Source organism: Martes martes, assembly GCF_963455335.1.
Source record: "Martes martes genome assembly, chromosome: 12".
NCBI classification, from domain to species: domain Eukaryota; kingdom Metazoa; phylum Chordata; class Mammalia; order Carnivora; family Mustelidae; genus Martes; species Martes martes.
In genome coordinates, this window is record NC_137900.1 from 27,402,259 (window position 1) to 27,429,853 (window position 27,595).

General features: G+C 39.6%; 1 protein-coding gene across 5 annotated transcripts in view; it reads right to left on the minus strand.

The window, feature by feature from the left end:
* AGTPBP1 (ATP/GTP binding carboxypeptidase 1) overlaps nucleotides 1-21,878 on the minus strand; it is a 153,034-nt gene extending 131,156 nt beyond the window's left edge. For 3 of the 5 annotated variants that reach the window (XR_013967697.1, XM_080819315.1, XM_080819317.1), the window contains exon 1: nucleotides 21,689-21,878. The gene's annotated coding sequence lies outside the window, so the exon portion shown is untranslated. Of the gene's footprint in view, nucleotides 1-21,523 lie in introns of all 5 variants that reach the window. The other 2 variants (XM_080819316.1, XM_080819318.1) reach the window with 2 other exon arrangements.
* Nucleotides 21,879-27,595: the final 5,717 nt, after the last annotated feature.

Genomic DNA, 27,595 nt, shown 5'->3' on the forward strand with positions numbered 1-27,595 from the left:
ACATCATCTCATTTAATATACTTAATACATATTTTCCTTCAATCAATACCAGTTTTGTCATTAGAAAGTACACATCATTCACAGAATCTTTACAACTTTTCAGATTTATTTTGCAACCATTCACCCCCTAAAAAAAGAAAAACAAACAAACAAACAAACAAAAAAAACCCTGGACATCTTTTAATTTTACATATCACCGCTTACTGAAGCAGAATTTTGTGGCATCACCAGACAGTAAAAAAGTGACGGCCAGTTCAACAAGTTTCTCACATATTTATGCAGTATTTAAGGGAAACAAATATGCAAAAGAATGTAGTAGATTTAAAAACTACAGGTATTCTGGATGTTTTTCTTCAATTAACAAAGAACTTTCACTTCAGTAAAACACACATGATTTTTTATTTCAGTTTTTTTCATTAATTCAATCATAAAAAAGAAAATATGTATTTAGGATTGTGTACAAAAATTACATGGACTATTTTTCAGGCTGGCAAGAAATTTAAAACTGCTGACTATTCTTTCTTTTAACTGACTTAAGAAAAGACTACAAAGTCAAAGTAATTTTTTCCCATTTCCAAATTAAGAATCAAAAATCCAAAGGAAGGGGTAAAGAAAAAAGTCCTGTGATTTCAAAAGCACTACTGCAGCCATAAACATAAGGTTAATTAAGTTACTTCTTTTTTTTTTTTAAAGATTTTATTTATTTGACACAGAGATAGAGAGAGATCACAAGTAAGCAGAGAGGCAGGCAGAGAGAGAGGGGGAAGCAGGTTCCCTGCTGAGCAAAGAGCCCGATGCGGGGCTCAGTCCCAGGACCCTAAGATCACGACCCGAGCTGAAGGCAGAAACTTAACCCACTGAGCCACCCAGGCGCCCCTAATTTAAGTTACTTCTACTTGCTGGGTGGTAGGACTTTCTCTAAGAGTGCATTAATAGCACCTCTCATGAAAAGCTTACTGTGACTCTTATTAGAGCTGGTAGAGTTGGAAAGGTTAACTTACATCACAACCAATTCTATTTCAACAGTTAAGAAATTATTCAAACTTCCAATTCAAAATAAAATACAGTCAAACAACAGGCATTCCTGTCCTCTCCCTCCCAGGACTAGAGTAAAATAAACAGCAAAGCAATAAAGAAAAATTAAATTATGTTTAAGCCCTCAGTGACAAAAAGGAAAACTAAAGTGGGGGTGGGGGGAGGTACCCTGTCCAGAAGAACTCAGGAAACCTGGAAGCCAAGGACTTGAAAGTGCCAATCACAAGAGAGGAAGAGACTGCTCAACAGCTCAGGAAAACTCTGTAATTCCAAATAACCTCCTACCTCCTCAATATCCCATACCTCATCATTGTGGGAAATGTTCAACAGCCAGTCCTAGAATTTCTGACAAATTATCTCCACTAAAGAAACTGATAACCTCAAAGAATTCTGCTTTCTGGGACTAGAGAGTCCCCCAGGAAGCAGGCCAGCTCTCAACCCCACCATCCTAGAGCTAAACCAGTTTTGTCCTTTGTGGTCACCTTTTATAGCCTAAGGCCAGAGCGCCCCCAGAGAACACAAAAACTTTCTATTTTCAATGTCTGTGTTTGTTACAGCATTGTGTAATTCAAAGAACAGGCACCTGGAAGAAGTGCTGCATTTCACCAAGTTTGTGGCAAAGTAAGAAAGAGGCAAAGAAACTGAGACTGCATACAAGGGCATAACTATAAAAATCGACCATGAAGTTTAGAAGTAAGACCCTTTATTGGGTCATTTTCATCACCATAAAATCATGTTGCTATTTCCCTGTCTTGAAGGAAAAAAAAAAATGAACTCTCTATGCTCCACTTCCTAAATTCAGCTTCTGTCCCATTTCTCTTCCCTCCCAAAAGCAAAGTGTTGTTTACACACACTTGTTAACAAGTCCTTTCTTCCCCTCCTCTCCTAAACACACTCCAGTCGGATTCTCCCCACCCCACTTGTCAGTCCCAGTGACCTCCATTTCCCTGAATCTAACTGTCAGTTCTTAGTCCTCACCTTACTTGTCTTAACAGCAGCATTTGATAGAACTTGTCACTCCCTTTTCTTGGAATACTTTCCTCATTTGGCCGTATTATCTAAGTTTCCTTCACTGGATGCCCCAAGCTCAGTTCTTTCTCGTCCTTTTCTAACTCCAGTCTCTTCCTTAGTGATCTCATCAGGTCTCATGAATGTTCAACATCTCCACATGGGTCTCTAATAATACTACAAACTCAACATATCCAATACTGATCCCCTGATCTGCCCTTCCCTACTCAGTGTGCTCTCACCTCAGCTTTTCCAACTGTAAAGATAATTCTCTAATTCTTAGTCTAAAACCTTAACCTCCTCCTTGACTGTCTTACATCCCACATCCAATCCATCAGCAAATCCTGATAATTCTACTTTCGAAATATATCCAAAATCTCATCACTTCACCATAACTACTACCATGGGCAAACCAACCATTTTAATTAGTCTCCCTTCTACCTTTGGCCTTCTACAGTCTATTCTCAATAAAACATCCTGACCAATTTTTTTAAACCCTCAGGGGGAAAGAAAGAGAAACAAACAACAACAGCAACAAAAAGCCTTAGGTAAATCTTGTCACCACTCTGCTCAAAGTCCGGAGATGTGTCCATTTCAGGGGCATTAAGGGCCTTAGGGGATACCCTCAGCCCTTCCTTCCCTGACCTCATCTCCTACCTACAGCTCTCCTCACTTACATTGCTCTAGACATACTGGCTGTGCCTCCTTGCTTTCCTCCAATTCTTACCTTGCCCAAGCTATTTCCTCCACCTGAAATGTTCTGCCAGATATCCTAATGACTGACCAACTTCCAAACTTTCTTTGCTTGAGTATTACTTTTTCAATAAACCCTACTCCAACCATCCTATTTAATTCTGTAAACTACCTCCACACTCCAGCATATCCACTGCCCCTCGCTTGAATCTACTGTCTTTTTCCAGAGCACTTACCATCTTCTAACACAGTATGATTCAAAAATAACGGAACACTTTGAAAACTGTACTATTCAATAACTGATTACATATGAACCTGTGTCAAAACAACTTTTAAGGGAACAATCAGTTCAGTTCTATAAACTTCTGAATGCTCAATGGATGCCCCATTACATCACATATATCAATCCTGTAATCAAATTCATCCCAGATCCTTACCAGCTTATCACCACTAATAATGACAAAAGCAACCACAAGGGGTTCCTTCACTTCCTCAAGGTTTTGAGGAAAAAGTAGTAGCAACCCAAGGTTCTTGATATATCCAAATAAGAAATCGTATGGTTTAATATCTAGTATCTCACTGGTCAATATGTCATTCATTTTAAACATCTTGTTCACTAGACCATTTAACTCTGTGCATTGCTTATTATCTGTATCTCCCTGCTAGAATTAAAGCTCCATGAGGGCAGAAATCTGCTTTAAATGCCTCCCAAGTATCTAGAATATAGCAAGCATGTGGCAGATGCTAAAAAATTTTAAATGAACAAACCAACTTTTAAAGACTTACTTTGAGAAAATTTTACTACACATATGTGCAAAAAAGTCTTCATTTAAAAAAAAACTAACAATATGTAATAATATGGCAAATATGGTATACTGTCATACAATATATATCCCAATTTCCATCTAGTTGTACGTTCCTGTACTGTAAGAAGTTGAAAGCTTAAAAAAATTAAAATATAAAAAAATAAAAAATTTTTAAAAAGCATTTCCCAGACTCCCCTGCAGCTAGAGTTCCAGATGTGACTTAAATCCACCAATTTCAATCTCATCATTTGGGAGAGACTTAAAAGACTGAAAGGATGCCTGATTCCACAGGCTAACACAGACACACACACACTTCGTTCTTAGACAGCAGTGTATGCAGAGGTCCCAGAGTCTAGTCCAGGGTTTCTCATAAGCTGTTGCTAGAATTCTTTTTTTTTTTTTAAGATTTTGTTTATTTAATTTACAGAGATCACAAGTAGGCAGAGAGGCAGGCAGAGAGAGACGGGGAAGCAGGCTCCCTGCCAAACAGAGAGCCCGATGCAGGGCTCGAACCCAGGACCCCGAGATCATGACCTGAGCTGAAGGCAGAGGCCCAACCCTCTGAGCCACCCAGGTGCCTCTGTGGCTAGAATTCTTTGAGAGCTCACCACTGGAGTGAAAATTTCTTTCTCACTTTTGCGCACCAAGCAATGGCAGCATTCACAGCAACTAATGATTGTGTTAGAAATCAGCCATATATGAGATATCTGGGTGGCTCAGTTGGTTAAGCATCTGCCATCGGCTCAGGTCATGATCCCAGGGTCCTGGGATCGAGTCCCGCATTGGGCTCCCTGCTTGGCGGAGAGCCTACTTCTCCCTCTCCTGCTCCCCTTGCCTGTGCTCCCTCGCTCTCTCTATCAAATAAATAAATAAAATCTTTTTTAAAAATGAGCAAAGGACTTGAATAGACATTTCTCCAAAGAAAATATCCAAATGACCTATAAAGCACATGAAAAAATGCCCAACATCATTACAGTCATTAAAGAAATGCAAAGCAAAATCACATTTATTACTTCATACCAACTAACATGTCTATAATTTTAAAAATGGTAAATAAGTGTTGAAAATGTACATAAACTAAAACCCTCACTTGTTGCTGGTGGGAACATAAAACGGTGTAACCACTGTAAAAAACAGTTTGGCAGTTCCCTCAGAAATCTAAATATAGAACACCCAGGAATTCTACTCCTAAGTATATACCCAAAAGAACTGAAAACAGGGACTTGAACAGATAATTGCACATTAGTGTTGGTAGAAGCATTATTCACAATAGCCAAAGGCAAAAAACAATTTAAGTGTCCACTAACAGATGAACACATAAAATGTGGTATATACATACAAAGGAATGTCATTTGGCCATAAAAAGGAATGAAGTTCTGACATACACTATAATATGAACCTTGAAAACATTATGTCATAGTGAAATAAGCCAGAAACAAAACATCAAATACATGTTTCCACCTATATGAAATATCTAGAATAGGCAAATTCTAGGTATATTAGAAGTTTACCAAGGGCTGAAGGCAAGAGGAAATAGGGAGTCACAGTATATCAATAATTACAGAATGTAAGTTTGCACTGACAAAAAATTTTGGAAATAGTGGTGATGGCTGCACAACTTTATGAATGTAATTAAAATTAATGCCACTGAATCAGAGGTTGTAAAAATGATTAAAATGGCAAATTTTAAGTTAGGTATATTTTTGTTGTTGTTGTTTTTAAAGATTTTATTTATTTATTTGACACAGAGAGAAAGAGCACAAGCAGGAGGAGTGGCAGGCGGGCAGAGGGAGAGGGAGAAGCAGGCTCCCTGAGGAGCAGAGCCCACTACGGGGCTCTATCCCAGCACTCTGGGATCATGACTGGAGCCTAAGACAGATGCTTAACCAACTGAGCCACCCAGGTGCTCCAATGTTAGGTATGTTTTACCACAATAGAAAAATTATAAAAATTAGCTTACATTATTTATTTAAATTAAGCCCATCAAGCCTATCTTTATTTTTTTAAGATTTTATTCATTTATTTGAGAGAGAGAGAGCATGAGCAGCGGGGAGAGGCAGAGAGAGAGGGAGAAGCAGACTCTCTGTTGAACAAGGAGCCTGGCACGGGGTTCAATCCCAGGACCTCACTATCTGAGCCGAAGGCAGATGCTTAACCGACTGAGTCACCCAGGTACCCCAAGCCTATCTTTAAAAAAAAATGAATCCCATTTTCGCTGAAGTCAGTTATTTAATAAAAATTTACTGGGGCGCCTAGGTGGCTCAGTGGTAAGCATCTGCCTTCAGATCAGATCGTGATCCCAGGGTCCTGGGATTGAGCCCTGCATCGGCCCCCTGCTCGGCGGGGAGCCTGCTTCTCCCTCCCCCACTCCCCCTGCTTGTATTCTCTATCTGTCAAATAAGTAAAATCTTTATAAATAAATAAATAAAGTATATAGCACTAGGCCATAAATTTCACCCCTTTAAAAAAAAAATCATTATCTTCACCATATGAGGTTTTAAAAATCATGAAAAGGAAAAACATTAGTTCCCAGAATGGTAAGGTAAGTTTGACCACCTACCTGCTTCTCATGTAAGGTTCATTAAAGTTTTTTGTGTGTGCTTCAAATAAAGAAAAATAAAACTACTCTTATATATATCATATATCCAAGCCATAATTTATTAATATCTAGTGTAGTAAAAGTCTGTGATAAGACTCCTAGACCTACTTACATAAAATAAAAAAATAAAGTGGGAGGGCACCTGGGTGGCTCAGTGGGTTGAGCTTCTGCCTTCGGCTCAGGTCATGATCTCAGGGTCCTGGGATCGAGTCCCACATCTGGCTCTCTGCTCGGCAGGGAGCCTGCTTCCTCCACTCTCTCTCTCTGCCTGCCTCTCTGCCTACTTGTGATCTCTCTCTGTCAAATAAATAAATAGATTCTTTAAAAAAATTTTAAAAAATAAATAAATAAAGTGGGAAATTTCAGAAATGGAAAACCTGCTTCTCCTACCTGCATTACTAACTCACATTAGAGCCTATATCCTTTATGGGGATAGAGATTCACATGAAAGAGTAGACTAATCAAATGGCCAAAATAAACAAATGCACAGGAAAATATTCTCTTTCAAAAGGGCATTAACAATCATTACTGGAGTACTATCACATAGACCTAAAATTTCAAATGCTGTCCCACCAGCTTTGAGCCTCACAGTGCCCCAAAGGCATATGTATTCCCATCTAGCACAAAAGACTTCACCCAGCTAGTCCACCATCAGCTGAACCAGCTGCACTCCACACAGTCCTCAAGCTGTCAGGCCTGAGAACTACTCAAACTAATCATATCCTCCCATGAGGGCAACAGTCCTTCTTACCTCATCCTTTTGTTATTACAAAGCCTGCCAAGGCCTCTGTGACTGGTTCACTCTATTCCCAAGTGCAACCCCCATGAGACATGTGGTATCCTCCACTCCCCTGCTGTGAATATATGACTAATGAACTGTTGTTAATATCATCTGGGCAACGTCAGGGAGCAGCTATGTCACACTATTTAAGAGAGAAGATCCCTCGTTCACCAATGAATAGGTGATCAAAAAACAATTATTATATCTAAACTTTCCCTTCACACTAATATCACAGCTGTAAATGTTCTAATTTTTATGGAGGAATTCCCTGAGACCTGGAAATTATTTCACAGATCCTACAGGGTATAAAGAAAGAGAAAGGCCAATACGCAGGGCTGGTGCAGACCACAACAGGTACTGGTCCACTGTGGATCTACAGCTAGTAAGTACAGAAGGATAATCCTGATCACCATGACCTCCTGACCAGCACAGTTTCCTGATTTTATTTTTTTTTTTAAAGATTTTATTTATTTATTTGACAGACAGAGATCACAAGTAGGCAGAGAGGCAGGCAGAGAGAGAGGGTGAAGCAGGCTCCCCGCTGAGCAGAGAGCACAATTCAGGGGCTCGATCCCAGGACCCTGGGATCTTGACCCGAGCTGAAGGGAGTGGCTTAACCCACTGAGCCACCCAGGCGCCCCTATTATTTTTTCAATAAAGAAAAAATTCAGTTTCTTCAACTGTTTATGATGCGGGACACAAAAGGCAAAGTGTTTCACATTAAGATTTCACTTTCAACTCCCTGGTATGTTCATTTCTTTGGCTGATAGGAGACACTAGACACGAGAGGCAGGCCATGCTCAGGCAACTGAAATGAACATAAGGAGGGGGCAATGCTAACAACATCATCCTCGAAGGGATGGGCACAGGGGACCGTTGGTCACAAGCTATTTTCTGGAACAAAGGAGCACCACCTCTGGATGCTCATGCCATCATGGGCCTCAGTCATCCCCACCACACAGGTACAGCCTGCAGGCAGCTGCCTTAGGTACAGTAGTACAAGAACTTGTCATACTTTCTCTTGAACTCAGAGCTAATTTTCAACACATCCACTTCACTGTGAGAGATACCAGGACTCTAATCAGGACTTTATCGGGGCACCTGGCTGGCTCAGTCAGTAGAGCATGTGACTCCTGATCTCGGGGTCAGGAGTTTGAGCCCCACATTGGGTGCAGAGATAACTTTAAAAAAATTTTTTTTAAGATTTAATCAGGACTTTATCACGAGTCCCCCTGCCCTTCTTGGAATCATACAGTTGGTCAACAAAATTTAAGGGCTTGCTCTGAATGCACTGGAACAGGTTCAGGAAAGCACTTTCCAGGTCTCCTTTGCCCTCCTTTTTGATGCTCTCCAGCATGTCGTAAGGATTCAGGAAAGGATTATTCAAAGTATCATTTATGTGCTCTTACCAAGTAAACGCATTATTAGAAGTGAGAGTTTGGAACATGTATTCTCAGATTAACCTAACTTTCTTTCTTTTTACAGAATTAATTAATTTGTAAAAGAACAAGTGAAAATGACAGTAAATCTTGACTTCTACAAGGTCTTGGAATAGTTTTCTTATTTTATCTTTCAGACTCCAAGGTCCTTGAGTGTAGGGGATTAAATAAGCTTCATTTGTCTTTGGGTCCCCCAATCCCTGGAACAGTTCTCAGTAGTTTGCTAAAGTCTGTGCTCTAGATAAACAAATACATTAACTGAATGAAGGATGCAGAAACAGGCTCAGATGCTGGTATAACCGAGTGGTTACCGGTTAGACAATCTTGCCTAAAAGATCCAGCCAATGGATCAATATCAAACTAGACAAATGAGAAGTTCAAACTGTGAAACAGGTAGAGGACAGTATCATTTTGTTTTTGAAAATCATATATTTGCATGGAATAACAGAAAATGTTGTATCAGCAGGGAGTGTAAATTCGTATATGTTGTAGAGGGCCATCAATATTAAGTGGAATTTAAAGTGTTACAGTTTATATCCCAACAATTTGACTCCTGAGTATGTATCTCTTCACAGATCCTTGAGGAGACAGAAATGAGAATGTTTATCATAATGCTGTTTGTAGCAAAGGACAGCAAACAACACAAGGGCAGTACCTTAGACCTGAGCAAGAGGGGCCTCTGCTCTGGATCCTGCACTTTAGAAGTCCTCATGTATCACAAAAAAAACAAAAAGTGTATTTCGTGAAGTACATACGGGCACCTTGGTCACCAACCTGGTACTTAAGGCTGGCATGGCCTGACCTGTAACCGTACCTATTCTTAGTTCTAATTCCTGTCTCTGCTCATTGCTGCAGTTGGTCAAAATGTTGGCAATAGTGACTGCAGCACACTTTCGGTCTTAATGACTATTTTAGTGTTCAGAACATCACACTCACTATCAAATTTGGTGTACACTTTGACCAACCCATATGCACGTGGGGGTATGGAGGGATCACCCTCTAAGTTGAGCTTGCAGAGAATTTCGTGAACAGGAGACATTTTGAGAGAAGCTGGGTCAGATGCCGAGAGCAGCAAGCATCCCCAGATGTGGAGGCAACAGCTTCCTAATTTTAAAACATCAGTGTAGTTCTAGCCATGAAGATCTAGAAGCAATTTCACAGACAGGAAGTCTCTTAATCATAAAAGAGACAGTGTCTCCCTTGGTTTCTCAGTTTTATGTAGGGGATTTGGGAGTTGTTGCTTATAGCGCAACCTAGAATCTCTTTTTCTATAAAGCTCCAAACAATTCTGTAAACCACTTAAAACCTGTGCCAGATATTGATGTATTGCCCCTCATCTCCAAATTCACCCGTTTTGCCTGCTCTGTGAAAATGGATTTGTGCCCTTAAAATATTTTCCTAGCCAGCTGGCAAGGTATTAAGCTTTATCAAGAGGGCATTGGAAAGACACTGCAGAAGAAAAGGATTTTGCTTCCTGGCTTCATGGTGTTCACTGGACTGCAGCAGGCAAGGCCTCTATGGGACCCATCCCTGCAACAAGGACGGCTTCTAGAGCACCGGGCTCCTGCAGCACATGCAGCTTCTCCAACAGGAGTCCAAGCTGTTCTGTAGCAGGGTGCCTCTGGTGAGACATCTCCCTATAAACAGCCTTCCCTGGTACCCTAGAGGGCAAACCCTCAGCAAATTCCACTAGGGTCACACCACACCTACTTGCCTTGACCTTGCCCCTTCTAACCTGACCTTGCCCTTTCCAACAAGTCTTCAGGGGAGGGAGGGGCCCACTCTATCTCAGCCCCAGGGGTAATAACTGGTCTCCATAACAGCTATTCCTCTATTTAGAGCTATCTTTATTTCTTGGTGATAAAGCCTTCAATTATCTAATCCCTGTTATAGCCAAAATATTTTTGCATTAATTTTTCCCTGTTAAATTACCATGTGGTTTCTATTTCCTGACCGGACCCAGACTGGTACATCCCAACAACTCTTTAAATTATTTAGTATCCTAAAATAAATAAACCCTCTCTGCTTAAGGTAACTAGAGTGAATTCTGTTCTCCGCAACTCAGACTTCAATTTTCTTTTTCAATAAAGAATTTCGTGGGAAAAAAAAATCATACAATACCTTCAGAGGTTAGATAAATCTATGACATCATTTTTTTAATTATTAAGTGATACTAATTATGCATAGCCAGGATTAAGAATGGCTTCTGATGATTATCTTCCTAGGTCAGCCTATTAAATATTTTAATTGTAATATTAACTCCATCTTAGAGTATTATCACTCCTGTAATGCTTAATCACTATTTAAAAACTTAACCCGCAATGAGATACCACTCCACACCCACTAGAATGGCTATAATAAAAAAGTACAGACAATAACAAGCTTTAGCAAGAATGTGAGAAACTAGAAACCTCGTATATTGCTGATGGCAACGTAAAATGGTACAGCTGCTTTGAAAACAATCCAGCAGTTCCTCAAAAGGTTAAACATAAAGTGACCATGTGACTCAGCTATTCCATTTCTAAGTATATACCCAAAGAAATGAAAACTTCTATCCACACAAATATTTGTACACAAATGTTCACAGCAGCATTATTCATAACCAAAAAGTGGGAATAACCCAAATATCCACCAACCAATGAATGGATAGATAAAATGTGGTATAGCCATACAATACAATATTATTCAGTGATAAAAAGAAACAAAGCACTGATATGTGCTACATGAATAAACTTTGAAAATATTATGCTAAGTAAAAGAAGCCAATCATGAAAGACCACATCATTATATGACTCCACTTTATAAAATGGTATAAAATACCATTTATATGAAATACCCATAACAGGTAAATCTATAGAGAAAGAAATTAGATTAATGGTTACCTAGGACTAGAAAAGAATGGGATGGAGGAGGGGACATACTAAAAGGATGTGGAGTTTCTTTTGGGGGTAATAAAAATGTCCTAAAATTCACTGTGGTTATAGTTGTGATGTGGGAAACAAAGGTAGAAAGAAATGTAAATAAAATTATAACTATAATTATAACCTGCAGCCCACTGAAAAATACCTGGGATAGGCAGAGTATAAGATTCCTCCAGGATCCTGTGAGTCCTCTTTAGTGTAGGAAAGTCATTTTGGAACTTCCCTCATCTTTACTCCCCCCCAACCCCAAGGTGTATAATCAGCTGCTCCTCCCAATCCCCCAGGGCATCAGGGAGCCACAGCAGGGAGCCAAAGCAGGTAGCAGCAGCAGTTCATTCGGCCCATGGGTCTTGTCCCCGACCTTTAATAAAACCACCATTTTGCACCAAAGACACATGTCAAGAATTCTTTCTTGGACATCAACTCCAGACCCCACCAACACCAACATTCCAAAAACTACATCAGTTGCACAACTCTGTGAATGTACTAAAGGGCAGTGAACTGCATATTATAAAGTGAAAACTGACAGTATGTGAGTTCTAGCTCAATAAAACTGTTAACAAGAAAACAAAAACAAGAACTTAGTCTCTGCTAGAACCTTCTAATTCAACCCATCCTTAAATTAGGGTCAGGGGTTTACACCCTCTGTAGTTCAGCACCTGATTCCCATAACAAAATATAATATCCTTTTACACTAAAGCAAAATTATTGACCCACCTGGGTCTTTAGGAAATGTATTCTAAGTTATTCATCCAGCAGAGACTAAAACTAAAACAAAAACTAAAACAAAAACAAAACACTGGCGCCTGGGTGGCACAGTCCTTATGCAGTCTGCCTTTGGCTCAGGTCATGATCCCGGGGTTCCTGGGTTAGAGCCCCACGTCAGGCTCCCTGCTCCGCGGGGAAACCTGCTTCTCCCACTCCCACTCCCCTTGCTTGTATTCCCTCTCTTGCTGTCTCTCTCTGTCAAATTAATAAAATCTTAAAAAACAAATAAAAAAAAAACCCTTCTGTGCTATACATAAAAATTTACAGTAGACATTTCCCTAAGTGGAGGAAAGAATTTATATGAGTTGACTTTTATATATTTAAAGATGGCTTGAACTAGAATTATATATATACTACTAATCTTTATATCCATAAGCATTATCTTACTCTAAATTACTATTACTGAGGTATACATTTTCATCCAGTTACCTTATTCACGTATCATTCACAACACAGGATTGGGGCAAACACAGACCCGAGGCACTCAAAAATCCACATAAAATTTTTGACTCCTCCCAAATTTAACTATTAGCAGCCTACTATTGATCAGAAATCTTAACAATAATGTAAACAATTAACACATATTTTGTGTTATATGTATTATATACTGTATTGTCATGATAAAGTAATACACATTTTGCATTCAATATATTATATATTGGATTCTTACAATACAATAAGCTAAAAATTAATAAAATCATACGGAAAAGAAAATATGTTTACAGTACTGTATTAATCAAAAAAATCTGCAGATAAGTAGACTCACACAGTTCAAACCCGTGCTATGGGTCAACTGTAGTTTATGAATGTTTTAACCCAATCTGCAAACAGGCTACTTTATTTCACCTACATTATCATTAATTTTACCAAAAAACTGTGGGTAAGAGTAAACCTGTAAAAGTTATTTATACCTTTTACCTTTCTTCATCAGGCATCCTCATTAAAAACACAAGTTTGGATAGTTCACACACTATGCCCCAAAGATGTTTCAGCACTTACGGAAGGTCTAATTTGCTATGTGATGTTTTAATTATACTACAAATAATAAGGTTTTACTGTTGGGGGAGAGGAGTCGCACCACACTTCAATCTAACTAACAGTAATAATTTATTTAATATGATGCTTCCCTCAGCTCAGATTCCAACTATTTTTAGACTTAAACAAATGCCAAATTTCTTAAGTCAAATATCAAATATCAAATAGGTGATATCTGAAATTAAAATTCTTGCCTTGAAACACACATTTTCCTTGTCCCTAACCTATGACTGATTCATTAAAATGGTTTGTTTTTTAAGTATCACAACCAAAGTCAGCTCCAACAAAAATCAAAATATACATGATATAGGGAACCTGGGTGGCTCAGTGGGTTAAAGCCTCTGCTTTCGGCTCAGGTCATGATCCCAGGGTCTTGGGATCGAGTCCCGCATCGGGCTCTCTGCTCAACAGGGAGCCTGCTCCCTCCTCTCTCTCTGCCTGCCTCTCTGCCTACTTGTGATCTCTGTTTGTCAAATAAATAAATAAAATCTTTAAAATATATATATATACATGATATAAGGGACTCAAAAAGTCATAAGGCATATAAAAAATAGCAAAATGACAAAAGATCCTCCTTACCAGTAATCACTGTAAATGTAAATGGATTAAAACCTCCAATGAAAAGGCAGAGAATGGCAAATGGATTTAAAAATACAATCCAAAAAATTTGTTCTCTACAAGAAACTCATTTAGATATAAAGGCACAAATAGGTTGAAAGTCAAGAGACAGAAAAAGATATTCCATGCAAATAGTAACCAAAAGCAATAAGGGGTAGCTATACTAACATCAAACAAAATAACTTTAAATTTTAAAAGATTACAAGAGACAAAGGAGGGCACTAAATATTAATAAATGGTTCAAGAGAGCAAGAAGATATAACAATTACAAATATTCACATACCTAATAACAGACCACCAAAATACAATAAGCAAAATTGACAAAATTAAAGGGAAAAATAGTTTTACAGTAATTGTTGGGGACTTCAATACCCACTGTCAGTAATGGATAGAACAACCAGACATAAGACAAATAAGGAAATAGAGGACTTGAACAACACTATAAACCAACTAGCGTTAACAGACATATATAAAACGCTACCAAACAACAGAATATGTATGTTCTTCTCAAATGCACATGGGACATTCTCCAGGATAGATCATCTTTAAGGCCACAAATTAGGTCTCAACAGATTCTAAAAGATAGGTATTATACAAAGTATCTTCTCCAACCACAACAGAATGAAGTTAGAAATAAATAAGAAAAAGAAAACTGGAAAATTCACAAATTTATGGAAATTAAACACACTCCTTAACAACAGGTCAAAGAAAAGATCAAGGCAAATGAGACAAATGAAAACAAAACATACCAAAATTTATGGGATGCAGAGAAAGCGGTGCTAGGAAGTTAGTTTACAACTATAAACACTTACATTAAAAAAAAAAAAAAAGTAAATTTTTTAAAAGGGTGGGGGTGCACCTGGATGGCTCAGTCAGTTAAGCATCAGCCTTAGGCTCAGGTCTTGATCCCAGGATCATGGGATGGAGCCAGGCATCAGGCTCCCTCTTCCTCTCCCCTGCTCATTCCCACCCTTGCTCTCACTCTCACTCTATCTCAAATAAATTCAAAAAATAAATAAAGATCTCAAATGAACAACCTAACTTTACAAATTAAGGAACTAGAAAAAGCAGGACACAAAGCTAGCAGAATGAAGAAAATAATGATTAGAGCAGAGATAAATAAAATAAAGAACAGAAAAACAGAGAAAATAATCAAATAGAAAAATTGGTTCTTTAAAAAGATTAATGAAATTAACAAACCTTTATTAAATGTAAGAAAAAACAAAAGACTCAAATTATTAAAATCAGGAAAGCATGTGAAGACACTGCTTCTGATTCTACAGAAATATAAAGGATTTTAAGTGAATAGTATGAAAAATTGTGCACCAAGAGACTGAGAATCTAAATGAAATTGACAAATTCCTATAAACACAAAACTTACCAAAACTGAACAAAAAGAAACAGAAAATATGAATAAATTCATAACTATTAAGGAGACTGGATGAGTAATCAAAAACTTCCCCCCAAAAAAAGCCCCAGATTTGATTGTTTTACTGGTAAACTGTACAAAACATTTAAAGAACATCAATCCTAATTCTTCCAAATAACTTAAGAGAATACTCCCTAACTAATTCTATGAGGCCAACACTGCCCTGATACCAAAGCCGAACAGAAACATTACAAGAAAACTACAGATCAATATCCTTTATGATCACTGATGTACAAAATAGCAGCAAACCAAATTCGGCAGCATGAAAGCAAATCAAAACCACAATGTGATACCTACCATCTCACACCCATTAGAATGACTGCACAAACCACCCCACCTCCCACCCAGCCCCCGCCCAAGAGAAAGACCAATCACAGAAAACAAATGTTTACAAGGATGTGGAGAAACTGGAACCCTCATACACTGTTGATATGAATGTAAAATGGTGCAGCTGCTATGAAAACAGTAGGGTTGTGACACAGGAACTTAAAATAGAATTACCATATGACCCAGCAATTCCACTTCTGAAAATGTACCCAAAAGAACTGAAAGCAGGGTCTTGAAGAAGTATTTGTACACCCATGTACAAAGCAGTGTTAGTCACAATGGCCAAAGGTTACTCAAACAGCCCAAGGGCGCAATGACAGATGATGTGGTATATACAAACAATGGAACATTATTCAGCCCTAAAAAGAAAGAAATTCTGATGAATCTTGAAGACAATGCTAAATGAAACAACCAGTCACAAAAGGGCAAATACTATGATTCCACTCATAAAATGTACTTAAAGCAGTCAAATTCATAGAGACAGAAAATAGAATGGTGATTGTCAGGGGCTACAGGAAGAAGAAAATGAGGAGTTATTGTTTAATGGATACAAAGTTTCAGTTCTGCAAGACAAAAAGATCTGAAGATGGACAGTGTGATGGTTGCACAACCATCTTAATGCCAATAAACTAAACACTTAAAATGTTTTAAATGGTAATTTTTATATTATATATATACAGCCATAATTTTAAAAGTAAATTTTTAAAAATCAAAATATGAACCAAAAATATGAATATAAATCAATATGTTAAGAATTGGGAAAAATAAGTTTCAAATGAAAACACAAATTAAAATTGGTAAAACAGAATTAACAAATGAAAAAGACATTCTCAACAGGCAAAGAAAAAAATCCAGACTTCTAGAGTTGTAGGAAGCTTCAAAGATCACCTGAGAGTCAAATTCTCTTACTTTGCAAATAGGAGAGAAGCTCATCAAGGAGGTTTGCTGTCTTGCATTACCCATTATCACTTCTATCTACATCCAACTAGAAACTGTGCCTACAACAAATTAATAAATCTGGAGAATTCTTATCAAAAGTAGTATCCTTTTCAATTCATTAAACTCATTATGTGGGCAGTGTTCACATTTTTATTACTGTTATTCTGTCATAAGTCCTCACAAACCTTATTATTTTTATTCCCCATGTTACCTATACCCTTAGAATCTTCGTAATCTTAAATCATTTTCTCCCTAAGGTAGGATGTGAGGCAAAGACAGCAAGTGCTGGGTACCTCTCCCTAGGATGGTTCATCCTCACCATGAATTAGGTAAGAAATGAACAGAGCTTAAGAAGGGAAGCTAAAATGCTTATTTTAGCTTAAGAGCTCAGTATCAGTTGAGCTTTGCACACTGTGCCTTCACTATTTGTCTAATATGCAACCCCCCCATATTAGATTTGAACATTTGTGTGGATACGTACTCCCAAATCTTTTTGTTTTTAGATAATCTAATTTCAGATTACTAATACTATAGTTCCACTATACTATATAATACTAATACTATAGTTCCCCCGTATCAGCACCTGACCAAAAGAAATCTCAAGTACCCTGAACTTTCTGTGAATAACCTCTATTGGGCCTTTTAAAAAAAAATTAAGACAGACTTTACTGGGGACCAAAAGTCTGAAGCAAAAACAGATTAGTGATTGTCACCACCACTTCCCTTCCTTATCAAAGTTTGGTAGGAATCAGCTGATTTATACCAGAAGTCCTCAAAATGTGGTCCATGGTCCCCTTGGGACCTGATACTTTTTTTAGGGGGTCCGCAAGGTCAAAACTATTTTCATAGTAACACTAAAATATCATTAACCTTTTTAACTGTATACATTTATACTAATGGTACAAAAGCAATGATGTATAACATTTCTGGCATCTTGGAACAACTTATGGTACTGGCAACAAACTGCACTATTAGTCATTATATTTTTCACCATCAAGTACCAGTCGCTATTAAAAAAAAAAAAAAAAGCCTTTTCACTTACGAATGTCTTTCAAGGGGCACCTGGGTGGCTCAGTTGGTTAAGCAACCCTTCAGCTCAGATCATGATCCCAGTATCCTGGGATCCAGCCTGATAATGGGCTCCCTACTAGGTGGGGTGTCTGCTTCTCTCTCTCTCTCTGCCCCGCCCCCTGCCTGTGAGTGTGTGCTCGCTCTCTCACTCTCTCTTTCTCTCTCTCTCAAATAAATAAAATATTTCCAAAAAAACAGTAAAGATTAATTTTATATTCTCAGCCCTTGAATATACACCTTTACATCTTTTTAAATATTCTATGTGACAAAATGGTAAGTACACATGAAGCATTTCTGGCCACATACTGAATTACAATAGTTGATGGCTGTCTCAAGGTAAAGTACTTGTGTGACTGAACTAAGGGCTTACACTGGTTTCTTTTTTTCATGAAACACCATTTTTACTTGAAAGAATGACTACGGTTATTCACACTTACGTATTTTGGCAGAGGTTCTCTCAGAGATGAACAAAATCTGCTTTTCACTTCTAGGAAACAACTGGCAGTCATATTTCTTGCCAATGATAAAATTTGCACTTTCAAGCAAAAATCAAATTTCTGGAAAACTCACCATCAATCATATCATGACCTGGACAGCTTCCCAATAATTTGTTTCTGATAAGTGGTGATATTAACAAATGTGATTTTTTAATAACATATGAAATGTGTCAACATTTGGAAGATCTGCATAACTGAGCCAATACTTAAAAAGGACCACAGCATGATGTTACAAATTCAGGCATAGTTATGTAAGATCCATTCAAAGTTCAGGCCAATCGATTTTAATGTAACACTATGAAAAAAGTCCATTGACATGATCTCAGATTCCACACTGCAAACAACTAAAAAACCAACACATGTTGAGCTGTGATGTAGTACCAAATGAGAAAATCCATTATTATCTGAAAAGGCTATTAAAATGTCTCCCTCTCTTTTCCAGCCATTAGCTATGTAAGGCAGGATTTGTCTTTCTATATATTTCAAACCAAGAAACACTGCAAAAGACTAAATGCAGGAGTAGACAGAAGAATCCAGATGTTCCTATTAAACTAGACACTGAAGAAAAAAGTAAAACAAAACCACTCTTCTCACTGCCTTATTCATTTTGAAAATACTTATTTTTCAATAAAAATGTTTATATTAACATATTACTGTCATATATAAGTAAATTAATAAAAGTTACACATATCTTTTTAATTATAAGACAATAACTATAGACATAATCCACAAAAGCTCTTTGGGGTGCTCAGTAACTCTTAAGAACGGAAAAGGGTCCTGAAATCAAAAGTTTGAAAACAACTTATTTAAAGAACTGAGTATTAATATCAGATCCCTGCAAACAAAGAAGAACAGTTAAGTACATAAAATCATTAATTTAAAAAAAAAACTTTCCTAGAAAAATTACATGAAAGCTGAAAAGGAATACAATGTCAAATCAAAACCAACCTCACTCTCTAACACCAATAAAGAAGAAAACAAAAGAATGCATAGATGAAAGTGATTTTGTATGCCCTGGAAACATCATGCAGTATCTTGATCAGATAAACTCATATATACCTATTAATAGATAATATTTTTGATAGCAGCACATCACAGTCAAAGAAACATGCCATCACAAAGTCAAAAACAGGTGATTAAAATAGCAGTCATCACCATCAAGAGGGAGACAATCCAAGGTTCTGTCAGAAGGGACAAATAGGGATACTTCAGCACCTCTCCAGCAGCATCGCAGGGCACCCAGCTCAGGGTCTAGCTGTTCTATTTAAAACTAAATTACATGCTTCCAAGGCAAGATAGTGAGACTAAGCTCTTATTTAGCCCCAAAGGAGCAAATGGGTCACCATGGAATTATTCTACATCAACCTAAAGTCCTTCTTCAGCTTACTAGATCCCTTGGAAGAGTGAGGAAAAGCAGTAGCCGTAATATTTACTGAAAGATTACTACAGGCCAGGCACTGTGCACTAAGAACTTTATGTGCATTTACTATTCAAGATCTTCAGGGCATAACCATTATTACTCCATTTTTGGAATTGAGAAAACTGAAGCACAAAGAGGATAAATAACTTGCCTCAAGCAAAGCCAGGATTCAAACCCAGCCAGGGTGGCTATGAAGCCCAACTTCCTAGGCACTACACTACAGTACACACGCACAGTAACCCAGAACAACAGATAAAATTTAAAAGTCCATCTTCACTCCAAACAACTTCTGTCATTCACATTAAGAGCCACCGCCTAAGGAAGGCTCCCAACTTGCAGAGAGCCCTCTGACAGTTTCATCCATAACTACTGATAGACTGTTCAACTTCCAGGTACCGAAGGACCATAAGCAAGAGTACATTTTGGAAGGCTAACACTGTGGAGATTTAGTGAAAACTCCAAAATGTAGAATCTAATACAAATTAGGTAATTTCAAAAGTCTTCGATCTCTTTTCCCTCTGCTGTTGGAGATAAAAACCATTATTATATAATAGTCTAGCTAATCTGTTTCAAAGAGAATAATGCCTCAATGCAAGTCAACGGGAAAAGCTTCATAAAAATTGCTTCTACAAAAGCTTAAATTACATTAAAACACTTAAATGTTCTGCAGAGGAACTACAAGTCTATCCCCTTCATTTCAAAGTTCAGGGTGAGACTGCAGTTCTAAGTGTAGAAGCAATGAAGGCAGAGTTTTGAGGTCATTAAAAAAGAATCTATAGCTTCACTGCAGAACCTAACTCAAGCCAGGTGGAATGGGAAACTAAAGAAGTCATATCACAGTGAGAAAATAAGCAGTAGATAAGACATGGCTATCTCACAGCAATTACAGGACTAATGACAGCAATTATAGTAAACACACATCTCCCAGGTTTTGTTTGGTTTTGATTAGCATTCGGCACATGTTTTGAAATAGGTACCATTTAAAGTGCCTTAAAAAACTACTACTTTTCGGCTTACTGAACTGAAAACATTCCACTACACTATTACAAAAATAACTTTCTAGTTTTCTCATGAAAAAAAGACAATTTATAAGAAGAATTCAGAGGTTACTGAAGAAAGTGATGTAACTCGATTTACATAAAGATTACAACATGGACATAAAAGTGAAAATGAGTGATCAAGAAGACTGTTCATGTCCTTTCTCACTGCAAACTGTCATGCATTATAATTAAACACTGCTACAATTTTCAACACCTAAAGAAAAACAAAACACCCACAAGGAATTAACATTGCCAAAAAAAAAAAAAAAAAAATCCGGTAAGTGTTACAACACATTAGGTCATCAGCAGCGCTGGACCTTCAAGCACCGAATTGAGCAAGCCATGTTAAAACAAGAAATGGCCTTTAAATTATCACCATTCACATCGATTATACTAAGGTGTATAAAAACTCCATTGTATAATGGGAAAATGCCCAGGAAACCAACCGATTCAAAATTGCACTAGTACTAATACTAGCACTAGTACTAGTAAGAGGCTTAACCGGCACAAGCGGAAAACAACAATAGTAGAGACAAGCCTTTGCGCGGGGGTTGCAGAAGTCCTTGAATACTTGCAATCAAGAGCCCGCAACTCAGGAAGGCAGGCTGTAAGGAAACTCTGCACTGTCATCTAAGGCGATCTGATTCAGACTCAAACCAAACCCAAAAGGCGACAAGTTGTAAACAGAGAACACACTTCAGGCCAAACCACCCCGTGAAAGGAAGCAAACCTAGCCACCGCCGAAATCTCACAACACCAACCCCACTGCAAAGCAAGGCGCACCTAGACGGTGGGTGCCAGGGTGGGTGGGGAGGCAGGGCGCGCGCCCGCCCCCGGCCCGCCACCCCTCGGCTCTGCTCCGCGCTGCAACGCGGCGACCGGCGCTCCCGGCCCCAGAGAAAGGGCAGGGCACCGGGGCTGCCTCTGCCCGAAAACTGCGTCGGCGACCCTCCACCAGGGATTGAGGCGGGGGCCACCGAGTGTCCGCAGGTGGGGGCGGGGTGGGGCGTTTTCCAAAAACCAGCCAAAGCCCCAAGCCATCAGGGGTTTCCCTCCAGCTCCGGTCCACTGCCCCCGAGAGACACGCGTTACACAACCTGTCAGGTGAGGGGCGGCGGGGTCCCAGAACGCAGACTGCGGCGGGCCCGGGGTCGCTCCTTCCCGCTTCTGCCACGGCCGGGAGACGGCAGAGGGCGGCGGGCGGGAAAGCCGCAGCCGAGAGGCTGCCGGCCCGGACGCACGGACGGTGGCGGGGCGCTCACCGGCTCAGGACGGGGCGCTGGCAGGGACTGAGCAGAGCCGCAGCACCCGGCTCGGCGTCGGCAGCGCCCGCGGCTGCTCTCTGGAAGAACGGCGGACTCCTCGCCGCCCGCCGCCCGGTGTTTTCATAAAAACCCTGGTGGCAGGCGAGGCGGAGGCAGCGGAGGCTGAGGCGGCGGCGGCGGCGGCGGCGGCGGAACCTGCCCGCATCCCGAGCAACGTCAGCGCGGCGCCCCGCCCACCGCACGCCCGGGGCCAGCGGGCTAGCGCGCGCCGGGCAGAGGGAGGGCAGAGTGCGCGTGCGCGCGGGCCGTGTGGGCACGCGCTGGTGGGAGGGAGGGGCACGCGCGGGCCTGAGCAAGGATGGGACTCAGGGAGCGCGCGTGGGCAAAGAGGGAGCGTGCGCAGGAAGGGGGGCAGGGCGCGTGCGCCGGCGTTTGGCGCTGTAGGGCGGGCAAGGCGCGGCCGGGGTCGAAAGGACGGGGATTGCGCGCGCCGGGGGCCCTTTGCCTTCTGCGGGCGTCCAACCGAACCGAATCGGTTCGCGGGCGGCTTCCCACTTTCTGCAATTCATCTTCCTGTACGGTCCCAGTAAGAGCCTCCCCCCTTTTCCCGGAACTAAGCCGGCTCCCATCCCCACCACCATCGATCACCCCCCTCTTCGGAGGCTGATAGCTGCACTGGAGGAGCGGTTCTTCATTCCTCCACGTGGAATCAGTCCCTGGGGACCGTGGTAAAGCTCAGCCTTTTCCTGACCTCAAGGAGAGTCCGTAAGAAGAAGCTGGAAGACCTGCAGTTACCACAGCTGGGCTTTCAGAACCCAGGGAAATTACACCTTATGGCCAAACCTCAATAAATTACATGCCTAGAGCTGCGGAGAAAAAAAAAAAAAATAGCATGCTGATTTATTTTTTGCTTTGTCGTAATGTGCCTGCATATAGTCACGAAAATGGTAATGTTAAATTGGCCCCTGAACGCAGAGTGTTTTTTTAATCAGAGCCTGAGTAATGTGTCAGAGAGATTGAATACTGATACACCCCCTTCTCTTTTGACTGCACATAAAGACACTACAATAGATTCTTAATAAATACTCAACATTTACTTTTTTCCAAGATCATAGATCATGTCTGCTGCTGTTTATACTAGCTGCTACAGAATGTAAAATTATTACAGCCAGATAGAGAAATAAATTGAGAGCTGTGAAATTTTTGTTGTGTTTTCTTATCATCATGTTTAAACAAAATTAAACAGATGCGAAGGCAGTTCACAAGGTAATCTGAGGTGCACCACACATGCTTCTCGCAGTATGCCCTTGAGAGATATCTTGACTAGGATAAACAAGGGAAAGGGACTGCCATTTTATAAATGCCATAATTCCCGTGGCTTTGAGTACCAAAGGGTAGATAACGGTATTTTAAGTAACTTTAAAACAAGAGCCACCCCAAATCACCTAGTCTGAAAAGCATATCTGACAACACCTAATTACCTAAGAATATTTAACATTTTACAGAAATTAAGTACATGTAATATACATAAAACTTTAAAGAATATCTTCCTTAATGAATCAACCTGCAATATATTAAGATACAGACATAAATGTGACTGTATGTGTATATAGAATTTGAATTCCACTTTAGCAAAGCATTATTAGTGTGGTTTGATGGCCAGGACACAGACCTGGTAGATTAATCCACACAACTAGAGAAGAAGCAGAGCCACTCCCTGTCTGTCACCTTTATCCACTATTTTATATGGTTTTCTCAACACACCCTGTTACGATGTATAAAACTAAATATAAATGATTGTGTGATGTAGATCAGAGTCTGATCATCTAATAATATTCATTTAACTCCAATTCCTCAAGTCAGTCTAGCCACTCCCTTATTGGAATTCAATAAATGTTTGCTTTTTAAACTCTGGACTAGTCAGACAAAGATGAACAGTGGAGCCCAGCTCTCTCTTTCTCTCTTTTTTTTTTTTTTAAAAGATTTTATTTATTTATTTGTCAGAGAGAGAGAGAGAGAGAGAGCACAGGCAGACAGAGTGGCAGAGGGAGAAGCAGGCTCCCTGCAGAGCAAGGAGCCCGATGTGGGACTCGATCCCAGGACGCTGGGATCATGACCTGAGCCGAAGGCAGCCACCCAACCAACTGAGCCACCCAGGCATCCCTCTCTTTCTCCTCTTTTGCTTGTTTCCCTGCTTCCATCCGACTCTTGATTTTGGCTCAGGTCATGATCTCTGTCTGGTTTCTGAGGGGGAGCCCTGCGTCAGATTCTGTGCTGGGCATGGTGCCTGCTTAAGATTCTCTATCTCTTTCCCTTTCCTTACGCCCTTCTCCCCGCCACTCTCCCTCTCAAAGAAAAAAAAAGTAACATCCAAATTGCAACAAACATTATGACAAAACTATATAAGCCCTAAGCTTTAGAACAGCCATGGACCCTCTCAAAAGTCTACAGCCATTTCCATCTTGAACCATAAATATTAAAAGCACAATCTCGATCATGAAGTTTCTGAAACATACCCAGGCCTCTGAAGTTCTAAGACTGTTACAACTATTCAACATCATCCAACAACCATCAGTTTATTGAGCACCTCATGTGCCCGACCAACCTGAAGTCTTCTGAGGAGGCAAGCAAACAATAGCACTCAACAAAATACCTAATAGCTGCCCTGTGGGAAATTGAAAAGTTTGACATATTCATAGATGGATGGACAAAGAAGATGTGAGGAGTGGGGTGCCTGGGTGGCTCAGTTGGTTAAGCATCTGACTCTTGGTTTTGGCTCATGTTATGATCTCAAGGTTGTGGGATGGGACTGAGCCCTGCGTCGGGCTCCATGCTCACTGCCGAATCTGCTTAAGATTCTCTCTCCTCTCCATCTGCCCCTCTGCCCCCTTCTCTCTCTCTCTAAAAAAAATAAATCTTTTAAAAAAAGTAGTGCTAGATGGATGACAGAATATTATTCAGCCATTAAAAAATAAATAAAATATGGCTGCTTGCAACAACATGGATGGACTTATGGGGGTATTATGCTAAGACAAGAGAGAGACAAATACCATATGATTTCACTTATATGTGGAATCAAAAAACAAAACAATGAGCAAACAACAATAACAAAAAAAAATTCTTAAATACAGAGAAGAACTGGTGGTTGCCAGAGGGGAGGTGGGTGAGGGAGTGGATGAACAAAATAGGTGAAGGATATTAAGAGGTACAAATTTCCAGTTTCAAAATCAGTAAATCATGGTGATGAAAAATACAGCTTAGGGAACATAGTTAATAATACTGTAATAACTTTATATGGGGACAGATGGTAACCACACTTATCATGACTGCCAAATAACTATGTTGTACACCTGAAACTAAAATAACATTTATGTAAACTGTACCTCAACATACATATATACATACATAAATATCCATGTCTGTAAATCACTACACCCCCTTCCTTTATTCGTGAAATGGAATTTAAATAGTCTTGTCAAATTTACAGGGTTTTTAAAATAAGTATTTTACTTATTTATTTATTTGAGAGAGAGAGTGAGAGTGACAGAGAAGAGCATAAGGGAGAGACAGAGGGAGAGGGAGAATCAGAGTCTTCCCTGAGCAGGGATCCCGATGCAGGACTCAATTCCCAAACTCTGGGATCATGGCCTGAGCTGAAGGTAGATGCTTAACTGATGGAGCCACCCAGGCACTCCACCAAATTTAAAGTTTTTAGATATTCCATACCTCTTAGTCTAATTATAGGAATTTATCCTAAAGAAATAACAAGGAAAAGGTACAGGGATTTAGTTAGAAGGATGTTTATCCCAGAGTGGTATTATAAAACATCTTAAATGCTCAACAGAATTAAACAAATTATTGTATATCCGTGCATTAAATCACTAGGAAGCCATTAAAAATGGTGTGGTAGAGGAAACCCTGGGTGGCCGAGTCAGTTAAGGGACCAACTCTTGGTTTTGGCTCGGGGTCACGGAGATCAAGCCCTCTACAGGGCTCAGCACTCAGCGTGGAGTTGGCTTGGAATTCTCTCTCCCTCTCCCTCTCTTCCTCCCACTACATGCTCTCTTTCTCTCACTCTCTCCCAAATAAGTAAGTAAATCTTAAAAAAAGGGAAAAAGATGATGTAGTAGAACAAGAGTTCTCAACCTTGGTGCAACTTAGTTTAATTCATGAACAGTCATGGATTTACCTCGAGTTTGAAGTAGGCCCCTCTGAGTGTTGAGTTGTTGAGAATTAAAGAATTTTCTAGGGGTGCCTGGGTGGCCCATTCATTTAAGTGTCTGCCTTCAGCTCAGGGCATAATCCTAGGGTCCTGGGACCAAGCCCCACATTGTGCTCGCTGTTCAACAGAAAGCCTGCTTCTCCCTCTTCTTCTGCTTCTCCCCCTGCTTGTGCACTCGTTCTCTCTCTCTCTCTCCCGTGCTCGCTTCGGCAGCACATATACTCTCTCTCTCTCTCCCTCTCTTTCTCTCTCTGTGTCAAATAAATAAATAAATAAAATCTTGTTTTTTAAAAATTCTAGATATGAAGGGGAATCCAGATTACAATCCCAAAGCATTTCTACTTAAGTATTTCTGGTAAATCTCCTGAACAAATCTCATTTAAACAGGATCTGAATTGAATAGATCACATATAAGGCCATAAAACAAACCTCAGTAAATTTGAGAAGATTGGCTCTTTGAGGAAGAGGCAGTTGCAACTACAGTGGATCTCTGGGCATCCCGCTCCTGCTCCTGACTCCCCACCAGGAAGACACCATGGAGTCAGACATGGTGATTCACTAAATTAGAATTACTCCAACCAGCTGCAACATAAAATCTCTAGAGAAGATATGTGCTGAGTTGCTCAGAGGCACAAAGGAAAAGAAGTTCAAAGTGGAAGAACCAGTTCAGATACCTACCAAGACTCAGAATCACTACAAGAAAAACTCCTTGTGGTGAAGGTTCGAAGACTTGGGATGGTTTTCAGATGAGGAGCCATAAGCCACTCATTGATTTGAGCAACAATATGAAACTAGAAATAAATCACAGGGAAAAAAATGGTTAAAAATACAAACACATAGAGACGAAACAACATGATAGTAAACAACCAATAGATCAACAACTCAGTCAAAGAAGAAATTTAAAAAATACATTGAATGAAATGAAAATGAAAACACAACAGTCCAAAAATCTTTGAGACACACCAAAAGCAGTTCTAAGAGAGAAGTATATAGTACTATAGGCCTATGTCAAGAAAGAAAAAAAGCTCAAATAAACAATCTAATCTTACACCTAAAGGCACTAGAAAAAGAGAACAAAGCCCAAGATGAGTAGAAGAGAGGGAATAATAAAGATCAGAGCAGAAATAAATATTATAGAGACTGAAAAAACAGTAGAGAAAATCAATGAAACCAAGAGCTGGTTCTTTGAAAAGAAGCAAAACTGACAAACTCTCAGCCAGACTCATTAAGACAAAAAACAGAAAGGACCCAAATAAATACAATCAGAAATAAGAGAGGAGAAGTAACAATGGACCCCACAGAAATACAAAGGATTATAAGAAAATACTATAAAAAATTATATGACAACAAACTGTCCAACCTAGAAGAAATGGATAAATTTCTATAAACATATAACCTCCCAAAACTGAATCAGGAAGAAATAAAAAATCTAAACAGACCACTTATAAGTAACAAAATTAAATCAGTGATCAAAAAACTACCATAAAATGAAACTTCAGGACCAGATGAATTTGTCAATGGAATTCTATCAGACTTTTAAATAAGAGTCAATAACTATTCCTCTCAAGCTATTCCAAAGATAGAAGAGGAAGGAAAGTTTCCAAATACATTCTGCAAGGTCAGCACTACACTGATATGAAAATCAAAGGTCCCACAAAAAAAGGAAACTACAGGCCAATATC